At 42.5% G+C, this 11,315-nt stretch overlaps 1 long non-coding RNA gene across 1 annotated transcript; it reads left to right on the top strand.

Annotated features, from left to right (window-relative positions):
- The first annotated feature begins 1,075 nt into the window (after positions 1-1,075).
- On the top strand, positions 1,076-5,210 carry LOC308482178. Its single transcript, XR_013989119.1, has 3 exons — positions 1,076-1,417; positions 2,511-2,675; positions 5,037-5,210. It is a non-coding gene; the product is annotated as an uncharacterized lncRNA (long non-coding RNA).
- The last annotated feature ends 6,105 nt before the right edge of the window (positions 5,211-11,315 follow it).

The raw sequence follows: 11,315 nt of genomic DNA on the forward strand, positions 1-11,315 counted from the left end.
CGAAAGAGGGAAGAAAACTTTTCTCTATCCACATTCTCCATGCCATGCATAATTTTATAAACTATCATATCCAAGAATAACAATAGTATTTGGGGGGCGGGGGAGGGGAAAGGTAGACCTAACTTCTAAAAGCTAAGCTGTTTTATAGACATCTACTGTGTTCTTCTATTAGTCATTCCCATTGAGAAAAAAATGGAAATTACTGGACAAAGTAATAATGAGCAGTAGTGACCACTGGTGAGCTTTTCTCCAGTTCCACACATAATAAATAAACTTAGGTAACTATATTACTTCTTGCAGTCTGGGCACTGTACTACTGTTGATGCAAATTAGAATTGCATTGACTTTTTAATCTGCTGGTTTATGTTTATTTTATGGCCTGATTCTTCCTACCTACCGTATTTTTCGCTCTATAACACGCACCCGACCATAACACGCACATAGTTTTGAGAGGAGGAAAACAAGAAAAAAAATATTCTAAACGAAACAGTGGATGTATGATTTTTGTGGTTCATGCTGTGGCCACAGACATGTGATCTGACGGTGAGTTTGGGGTAGCCCAATGCAAAAATCCTGAGGATCCATGTGGATCCATGCTTTGTAACCATGTTTTTGCACCATTGTGGCCCCAGGCAACAGTGGGTGCGTGATTTTTTTGGTGCAGGCTGTAACCATGGATCCTCTGCTCACGACTGCAGCAGATCCCCCCGTCATCCGTAGGCATTCGCTCCATAACACGCACAGACATTTCCCCTTACTTTCTAGGAGGAAAAAAGTGAGTGTTATGGTGCAAAAAATACGGTAAATACAGAACTTGACATTATCAACTTTGAATTTTTTTTCTTAGTTTGGGCTCAATTCTCCATCCTATCAGGGAGCTGTAGTAGTGAGTTTCCTGCATCATCTCAGGGTTAGACTAGATGACTCTGAAGTTTCCTTCCATCTCTATAAACATGATTATTCTGTGGTCATTATAAACTGCTTGATGTGCTGCTCAGCTTCCCCACTGATAATTAAATGGCTATTTGGCCCATAATTTGGCAGACTTTAAGATGTTAGTAAGGTTTGAGCTAGGATATCATTTGAAGGTGGGAATAAGGAAGCCCCCTCTATAGATTCAACACAAGTTGGTGACTGAGATGACTTGCAACTGGCAGAGAAATTCAGCAGTGAAGTTGGCCGTTGGCTGTGGCAAGAGCAACAGAGCAACAAAGGCAGAGCAAAAGATGTCCATCAGCCATCCCAAGGTCTCAGGCTACAAGAAGATGAAAAGACATAAAGAATTCTGCTTCTGTGATATCTGAGCCAAGGAACCCACCCGTGGGAAATCATATTGGACTCACCAGCAAGAAGAGCTAGCATGATCCCATGCAGAAATGAGACAGCTGTCTGAGCATTCTATATCCAGAAATATTAGGTACTGGGAAAGTTTAAGCCTCTCTTTCAAAAGCTACTGAATGATTTCAGGTCTCCACAAACCAATTTATGTGGTTTTACTTTCTTCTTCTTAAAGAAAGTTTTTAAATTTTTTTTTATTGAGTTTTACATAACCAGTTTGAATTCAAACATTGTACATCAACATCATCATTCAGGATTCCCTGAACCCCTTGACTCTCCTCCGCTCTTCCATGGTTACCATTATCAATCTTTTTTTCAACTGCCTCCCTTATGTTCTCTATTTTTTAAAACAAATAATCTATTTTACCATAGTTCTTCATATATTGCAAGCATTACTCAAATCCTGCCATCTTAAAGAAAGTTTAATTAGGCTAACTGACAATAATACACAGCATAGGCACCAACTCCATGAGGCTGAGGACACCTCAGCACCCCCAAGTTTGTGGGGACGGGGCTGAGCTTCCCCAATATTGAGGGGCCAGGTCTCACCAGGCCACCCCACTGTCACTGCAGGCCTCATGGCCTCCTCCCGAATTGCATGACGAGTCCCCTCAATTTCAGGCAGAACTCAGCACCTCTGATACACAGCACGTGGATAGGATTTGGGCTAGTTTTGAAATGAAAGAAACAGCAACATTTTCCAGCTTTACACCTACAGAAGACCGGACATATCCTCACAGACAAAATTAGGACCCTGCCAGGTCAAGCAGGGCCATAAGCCAGAGGTTGTCCATAATTTTTATAAGATTTCAAGAAATAGCAAAGTTGTTTGCCATTTCAGTCTTTGAGCTTATAGATCAGAGTGCTGTCTTCTTTTTAACACTCTCACTCCTGTATTGACGGATGGCAAACAAAAAATGAGTGCAACAATGTTTTGTTTCTATGCTCATTATAAGTCACACATTGTCACAATATGTAGGGGTAACATTCCCTTGAATTGGCAGCCACACTAGCTGAAGGGAGAAGCCCTTCTTTTAAGATCCTCCCTGCATCTCTGCAAGAATGCTCAGAGAATTTAATCTAAGTTTTGAATGCTTAATTGGCCATGTGGCAAGAAGAAGCTTTTCTTTCTCTGAGTTAACAACTGTATTCCTCTGAACCTTTTGTTTCAGAGGCCAAAGGAACATTTAGAACAAGGAAATCCTGGATAGGAAACTAAATGTCACCATAGGAAAGAGCAGAAAAATCTGCCAAGAAGTCTAAACTGGATTTACTATCATGACTGATAATTGTCAAGAAGATACAAAACTGCACTGCTTACTGCATATTGACCAATTGTAAGTAGGACACCTCGCTTTCAGAGAGCTGGATAAACTATATTTTGTTTAATTTTAATTAATCCCATCAAGGAAATATTCTGTCCCCAAATTACATTCAAAACAAGTTGAAATGCCAGTTAACCTAATCAGGGATTCTGCTTATGGTTCTGAATAAAGTAGTGAAACAGCAATGAAGCAGGCAAAGGCTGCCAATACTGAGCCATTTCTTACTCATAGTTTGGCCACTGTAGGAACACATGATTCGTATTGTACATTCATGATTATTTGGGCTCCGTTGCCATTAAAAGAGAACAAGGGAGGCGTTCATGGTTGGACCCACTATTGGTCTTGTCTGCTCAATCTGCCGGAGCCTGTCTTCACATGCAGGGGAAGTCCCAACATCAATGAGTGTTTGAGACCCATCGGCTACCCTCACCTGGTTTAGCCAGCCAGTCAAATTCATTCCTGAGTTATGACCACTGTCACATGCTGACAGCTTCTAGGAGCCACAAGTAAGAGCTGGGTTCAAGGTGGGGACCAAAGGTGAACAAACTACCCCAAAAGAAGCACAATGTGTGTCCCCCACCCGAGGTACTACCCCTCCCCTAACACCCCATACACCCCAAAAGAAACAGTATTGTCTGTTTTAAAGACTGATCACCTTTTTCATCTCCGTTTTCTCAAAATCCAGCCCAATAGCTAACTGGTTAGGTTGCTTGAAAGTGGGCCAAAGAATAATGCTATTATAATTGCCTGGGCCTTCTCCATAGAAGGGTTTCTACCAGTAATTATCCTGAGGCCTCCTTGTTCTTATTTAAGCATTGCTGCTGTTTCAATGCTTGGAAATAGTTACTGACCAAAAAACATTGACAGAGCTGCATTCCTGGCTCCAGCGCAAACCCCTTTGACTTAGCTGTGGGATTTTGTGTGAATACGACTGGCGTACATGAGCATTTCTAAGCCTCATAATTATATATCATCAGTATTGCATAACATTTGCCCAAATGAGATCATTTTAGCAATTAGGACATCACTGGGGAATGTCTCAGCTAAACTTTTTTGCTCAGCCAACCTTCAGATGAGAGTCAGGTACAACTGGTCCCTTTCAAAGATGTTTGGGAGGAAAGAGACAGAAGTAAAATGCAGTGGCATAGATAGATAGATAGATAGATAGATAGATAGATAGATATGTTGCATTGATGCATCCCTAAGATTGGTGATGTGGACAAAGTTAGCAAATGCTAACCATATATCTGTCTTTTTATGGAAGCAATTCAGATGCATGTCTGACCTACAAGATTCATAGAATCATAGAACTGTAGAGTTGGAAGGGACTCTGAGGGTCATCTAGTCCAACCCCCTGAAATGCAGGAATCGCTTGCCTAACGTAGGCCTCAGATCCATGTCCCTGAGATTAAGAGTCTCATGCTGTACTGACTGAGCTATCATGATTTGGAACAAACATTTTAAGAGACTGCCTATATAAAAAAGCTGAGGTGTGAATTATATAATCTGTGGCCTTTTTTCAATTTGAGAAACATTTATGCTGCTGCTGCTGTTATTATTTTATAATAAAAAATTACACAGCACAATAAAGATAAAATCAATGGTTATGAGAGGGAGAGTTTTAAAAACCAAACGGGAGTCTGCCTGAAAAAAATAAAAGCAAAAGCAAAATAAATTGCATTCAGTATAATTTGAATAATCAAAAAATAATTTAACTAATCTGACTAATTTGTAATCTTGAACACTTGGATTTGGCCATTGGCAACCTCTTCATTATGCTGGAACAGGAATGGAGAGAGAAGGCTTTGTTATACTTCATAACATTCATAGAATCAGAATTGTAGAGCTGAAAGGGATCAGAAATTGTTTTCTGGACATGGACTCATGATAGGGTTCCACTGCAGTTCTAGGAAATGAGAAAGTTGTAGATTCCTCATACAATATTTGGTTCAACTAGTCAATTTGGAACCACTTGCTGGAGAAGCAGTGCGTCTAGAAGAAAGCAGCAGAATCCAACTCTTACCTTGTGAGTGAAATGATCTGGTTTCTGGATCACCTTACATGATAAGGGACCATAGTATTGGATACTATCCAAGAGATTTTGTCGTCTCTTTCCAAAGAAAAAAAGAGAGGCCTCTGTGCACACTTTTAGAGCCTGAAAGCCTGATCTGAAAAGCTGAAAAATGTAATATAAAATATAGCTCAAACACGGCTTGCCTTAAGTCATGTCATTTACATGATGAAAACCTACTATTCTGATGTTATTGGTTTTTGTGTTTTTTTAAAAGAAAATATCTTTTATTGATGTAAAGCAAAAAAAAAAAAAAATTGCAGTAAGAGGCAATTTAATGGAGCCAGGAATTTTATTGAAAGATGCAGATCCCCTGGGCTTGTCTGGAAAATAAGAAACATGTTCAGAGATGATGTGTCCTGCAGGCCTTTGAGATTCACAAGAGAAGGTCTACCAGGAGGTTTGTCTAGACTGAGAGTTAACCTTCTCGTTTGAAATGAGGAAAATAGCACCAGCATTTTGCTTATGAATGCATAAAGTGTCCTGTGTTTGATTAAGGATGTTGGGTGGGTGGGTGTTTTTAGCTCAGCGACACCACAGAGTGTTGTACTGTCAAAGAGGAGTACTGTCAAATATGTACAGAAAATAAACAGGAGATGTAATGCAGCAAATGACCTCTAAACATATGAGAGGGTTTAACAACCCTTGGCGTCTTCTTTCCAGAATCCGAGAAACTTTGATATTTTTTTTAAAAAATACAGTTACGAAGGTTGCAGGCCACCCCCGATCTCTGCCGAGTGGTAGCAAACTTCCAGGGGGTTCCAGATACTTACTCAGGGTCTTGTTTCCATTGGGAATCAAGGTGTAGCGAAGACTGCAGGGTCTTTAAGAAATACCGTTTATTAACACATATTTACACTTGAAGTTTTCAGTGGAGGGAGTGCAGAGTTTACAGCATTTACATTCACATCTCAAGAGGGGCTTGTTCTCCACAGCTGTGCAGCATCAGATTCCAACACATCTCTGTACCTCTGTCCCAGGCTGACTTCAGGCTGACCTCTGACCCTCAGTCCCTGCATGGAGCCTTGGCTCCACCTTTCTCCTTCCCAAGAACCTTTGCAGAAAACAACTTTTCCCCCTCTGTCTGCTGGCACCCCTTATCCAGACCACTGTTTTTTCAAAAGGGCCAATTTTTCCTGTGTGACATCATGCCTCTTGTATCCGCCCCCTCACTGGCAGAGAATCTCTTGCCCTGATGATGGTTTTTACTGATGTGTTAAAGCAGTGGTTCTCAAAAAACTTTCTCTGGGGCACACTTTTCAGAGTAAAAATTTGCTCACACCTAATTTTTAATTGATAAGAAATATGTTGGAAAACAAAAAGAAACAGCTCCTAGCAGTGCTTGATTTATGACATATAATACAGCTGCTTTGTAATAAAATCATGGGACATCTAGAAAGCATCAAACAATGCAGCTACATAGGAACACGAGTCATTCCCAAAATATAATATTGATTGTCCTTGAATCTTCCTGGCACACTTGCCATCCTCTCCTGCCACACCCTCTGAGAACCACTATGCTAATGACTTGCTTCCAGCACCTTTTGTCATTTTTAGTACTGCTGCAGCAGGAAGGTAAGTGCTGTGCTATTGCACCAGAAGTGGTTTAGTCATGCTGGCCGCATGAACTGGAAAGCTGTCTGCAGTGGCGTAGCGTGGGTTGTCAGCACCTGGGGCAAGGCAAGTAATTTGCGCCCCCTAACCTGTGGATTTGCGCCCCCTAACCCGTGGATTTGCGCCCCCTAACCCTAACCCCCAACAGTTGCGCCCGGTGCGGCCGGCCCCCCCTGCACCCCCCACGCTACGCCACAGGCTGTCTGTGAACAAATGCCGTCTCCCTCATCCTGAAAGCGAGATGAGCGCCGCACCCCATAGTCGCCTTTGACTGGACTTAACCATCCAGGGGTCCTTTATCTTTACCTTTACCTATCCCAGGTGAGGCCCTGGCCTGGCATCTTCCCTTCAATACTCCAAATACCAGCTAAATTCTACCCCTTTACTAATTCTAATATTCACTAAGTCCAGCAGTTATGGGTGCCCTTGCACCCCTAAACTCTGTTACTTTAGATCTGTAACAATACTGTTGGAAGATATTTTTCCTCCCTCCCCTGGTTCCCAGATATATTCACTGATCTGGTTTGCATGACTTAGTAAGCCAAACTATGGTTTCCTGGGATTTGGCTTAGCACAGGGAAGAGGTGGGAATAAGGTGTCCTCAGTTCAGTATATATTTAGGCTTAGTTTCAGTAGCAGCAGAGGGCTAGAGGGTTTTCAGAGCAACTGCCCTCCATTACTGTACAATCTCTTCAATAATAAGCATTCCATTTGAATCCAACTTTAGGCAAAGTTTCACCAGCTTTTGGTTTCATTGTTTGCAATATGAACCTCTTTTGCACAGATCGCATACCCTCCAGCATTTCTCCAATGAAAATAGGGACATCCTATTTAATGCTGATGGTGGTGGTGGTAATTTTATTATTTATTCCACTTACTTTATACCCTTTATAGCCTTACTAAAATCAAGATACACTATGTCCACAGCATTTCCCTGATCCACCAAGTTTGCATTTCCATTAAAAAAAAAAATCAGATTGGTCTGGCATGACTTATTTTTGAGAAACCTGTGCTGGGTCTTAGTAATCACAGCATCCTTTTCTGTTGAATACCAGGACCTTCCCTGGTATTGATGTCAAGTTCATCAGTTGGTAGTTACCTGAGTCTTCCTCCCCCTCCCCTTTTTTGAAGATGGGGACAACATTTGCCTGCCTCCAGTCAGTAGTGATCTCAGCTGTTCTTTAAAATAATGCATTTAAAGAAAACAAGTGAGGGTCAGCCAAACAATTTTGTTTTTGTGCTCCTTTGTTCAGCACTTCTTTGTTTACCTGGCTCTGTATGTAATTGTGTGAGTCTTGATAAAATCATACAAACATTTAGCAGGACCACACCTTGCTTGCCTGGTCCCTGAGTAGTTGCTAGCAGCTCCCCCAAACTCTTTCTTCTGCACTTTGGCCTAAATGCCAGGAAACAAACCCAATAGGCAATAAAACACAATGGCAATTATCATTTTTGCAACCTGTTTCTCCCCAAACAAATGCTCTGTAGAAGAAAAGAACTGCTGAAGCCTTTTAATGAACTGTTTGAACAAACAATGGCTGGGGACCAGGTGCTTGATCTAACGGGGATGCAAACTCACCAGGCAGTCTTTGCTGGGTGTTTGTTTCCTCTTGCAATTTGTACAGCTGCAGAGGGAGCAAGGGAGAAACAGGCTCCATCAGGAAGCCCTGGCTGTGGGGTAGAGGAATACTACTGTACGTAGCATCTGGGCCAGAGGTACGGCACCCAAAGCAGCTGCTCAAAAATCCAAATGGTCCCACAAACTTTAAAAGGTTGGTGACCCTCACCCTGTTCATTTCAATGGGATTTCTACTGACCAGGTGCATTGCTAGGTTCTTAAAGGTCACAGGGCACAGTTTGCACACATTGGTGTGAAATTTCTGTATGCTATTATCTATGTATTGATGACTCTGGGAAATTTTGCCGGCGGATGCTGAGGTCTCACCGTGCCCATCTGTCCAATAAGCAAAGTCCAGAAGAATTAAATGGAGGAAAGAGCAGGTCTGCTTCAGAAGACCAAGGGCTCAGGACCCATAAGCCAACACCTAACTATTCCCCAGCTATCAGTGCAGAAAGAATGGGGCTGGTTTGCTCTGTTTCATATCATGAGCATTGTTTTTATTTTGTAAAGGGTTGGAACAAGTTTATAAGTTGAAATAAAATATAAGTGTTAGCAACAGGCCTCTTCATTTTTCTTTTCTCCCTCCCTCTTTTCTCTTCTTGTCAGTAGTACTTCAAAAGAATGTAAGCTCTGGTGCTCTGAAACATTCTCTTGTATGTGTGTTTTATGGATTTTCCACTCTCTGATACTTCTCAGCTGAGATCAGGCCACCTAATAGGTTTTGGGAATTGACAGCATTCTGATGCAAGAAACAGACAGAATAAAGTTCAAAGGAGAAAATATGCTTCTTTGCTGCTTATTCATGTGTTTTTAAAAATAGGATGTCTGCATTGTATAGCATCAGCATGAATAGGATGACCCCGCCTGCTTAATGAATCAGAATGGTGCAAGGTCTTTTTTGGATGAAGTAGGGGAAAGAAGGCTACCTTTTTTGCATTAAAAACATCCATTCGAATACCAGGACCACACAAACACTCTCTCTTCAAAATATCTCAACTTCAAATCAATCAGTAATCAGAACATGGAAACCTCCTGCTTGCATCCCATTCTGGCACTCAGAAGCAAGGCATGCCTTTCTCTATATATGTAACTATATGATTAAGAGAGTCATGGAATCGTGATTTGGCTTTAGGTGATATTTGGTTTTCAGACAGTAGTGGCTAGTCCACTGCAGATGTGCCTGGATGAAGCAGATTATCTAGATCCTGTTTCTGGTTTCAGGCCCTGGAACAGTTTTAACCCTAAAACAGCCTTGGTCACCCTGATTGGTCACCTTTATTGGGAGAGAAACAGGAGGAATGTCATGCTGTTGGTTCTCTGGAATGTCTCAGCAGCTTTTGATACCATTGACCATGGCATCTTTCTGGAACAACTGAGAGTTAGAGGAACTGTATTGCAGTGGTTCCACTTCTACCTGTGGGATGGCTACCACAAAGTCGCCCTAGGGAATGGTTGCTAAGCCCCATGGCTTTGGGGCTGTGAAGTCCTGAAGGGGTCTGTTCTGTCTCCCAAGCTATTCAACTTCTATACGAAACTACTGGGAGCTGTCATCTGGGGGTGTAGAGCACAATGCCATCAGTATATTGATGATGCACAGCTCTATCTCTCCATTCAATCTGAGAGGCCATGAAGATGTTGGACTGGATGGAAGCAGTCAACAAACTGAGACCAAAAAGATGGAGGAGGCACTGTAGGTGTGTGGTGTTGTATCTGGAAAGTAGGTGGATTACCTGCTCTGGGAGAAGTTGTGCTACCCTGGAGTCCCAAGTGGCTTCTGTGGCTAGAAGTGTTTATGCCCAGCTTAGGCTGTTTTGCCAGCCATGACCACCCCCGGAATGGGATAGACTGGCCTCAGTAGCCCATACTCCAGTGAGAGGGTCTGCCCAATGGGCCACGTAGGCTTCCCTTATGTCCTTACATTCTAGATTGGGCAACAGTGCAGAAGTTGGGCATACTGTAGATATTGGAATAGTTAGCAGCACCAGCCTACACAAGTGTATACCTTCTTCCCCTGATGTTGGCTGGATACAAAGGGCACAATTGTGCACTGAGCCTCTGTATGGGAATGTGCAGATTCTGTTCAGCCCTTCAAGTTTGTTTTGAGTGGCTAAGTTAAGCATCCATTCATGGGTGGGTAGGAAAAGCCTGAGGCTACAGATTATCATGATGTTTTCTAATTGGGACCAAGTTAAAATAGATCTAAATCCCTAGCGCAGACAAAATATGCTCTCATACTTAGTGTCGGATAATAATTATGGTTTCTCATAAAAGCTGCTAATGACAGCTTGCTGTTTTGTGACCCAAGGGAGCATCTACTTTGAGCTGTTTCATGCACACTGCCTAAACAGCTCCAAAGAGACCACCACAATGTTGGGCTGTCTCCTGGCACAGGGAAGTTCTTTTGTTCCATCTGCCTACTAGCATTAAAAAAGAAAGAGGAAAGCAAGTAATACGAATGGACAGCCTCCCACCTGCTTTCGGCCAGCCTTCCTCCCTCTCAACCTCTTCCTTTTGTAATGTTTCTCACTTCCTTCAAATCCTTCTTTGGGACAAGTTGTGTGTTACTGGGATAATGTAGCACCCATTTCTGCCCTGGCGTGGCTGGATGGCTCTCAGTTCAGTTTGGTAATGTCTTTAGGAATGAATGGTGTTGATTAGCAACTGATTTGAATGCTGCTCAATCCAAACATGTCATTCCACTTACAGCTTGGCAACAGTGAGATCAAAGCACTCCATCACTTATTTAAGGGAGTGGGTGGCGCTGTGGTCTAAACCACTGAGCCTCTTGGGCTTGCTGATTGGAAGGTTGGCGGTTCGAATCTGCATGATGGGGTGAGCTCCCGTTGCTCTGTTCCAGCTTCTGCCAACCTAGCAGTTCGAAAGCACACCAGTGCAAGTAGATAAATAGATACCACTGTGGCAGGAAGGTAAACGGCGTTTCCGTGCACTCTCGCTTCCATCACGGTGTTCCGTTGCACCAGAAGCGATTTAGTCATGCTGGCCACATGACCCGGAAAGCTATCTGCGGACAAACGCTGGCTTCCTCAGCCTGAAGGGCGAGATGAGCTCTGCAAGCCATAGTCACCTTTGACTGGACATAACCGTCCAGAGATCTTTTACCTTTACCTATTACTTATTTAATAGTATATGCTGCCATCTGATAAAATATCAGGGTGTGATCAATGATAAAGCACCGTTAAAAACAATACAAATAATAATTTTAGTGATTATTTCACCCAGTCTATGTGTCTCCTTTCTCCAGACGCTACGGGAGCCCCTAAAAGGTGGTTTCCATGTGTTTCCGGTATCATATTTCTCAGCTTTCTCCACTTCCCCAAGAAATCAA

Source organism: Podarcis pityusensis (assembly GCF_964106645.2).
Source record: "Podarcis pityusensis genome assembly, chromosome: 7".
NCBI classification, from domain to species: domain Eukaryota; kingdom Metazoa; phylum Chordata; class Lepidosauria; order Squamata; family Lacertidae; genus Podarcis; species Podarcis pityusensis.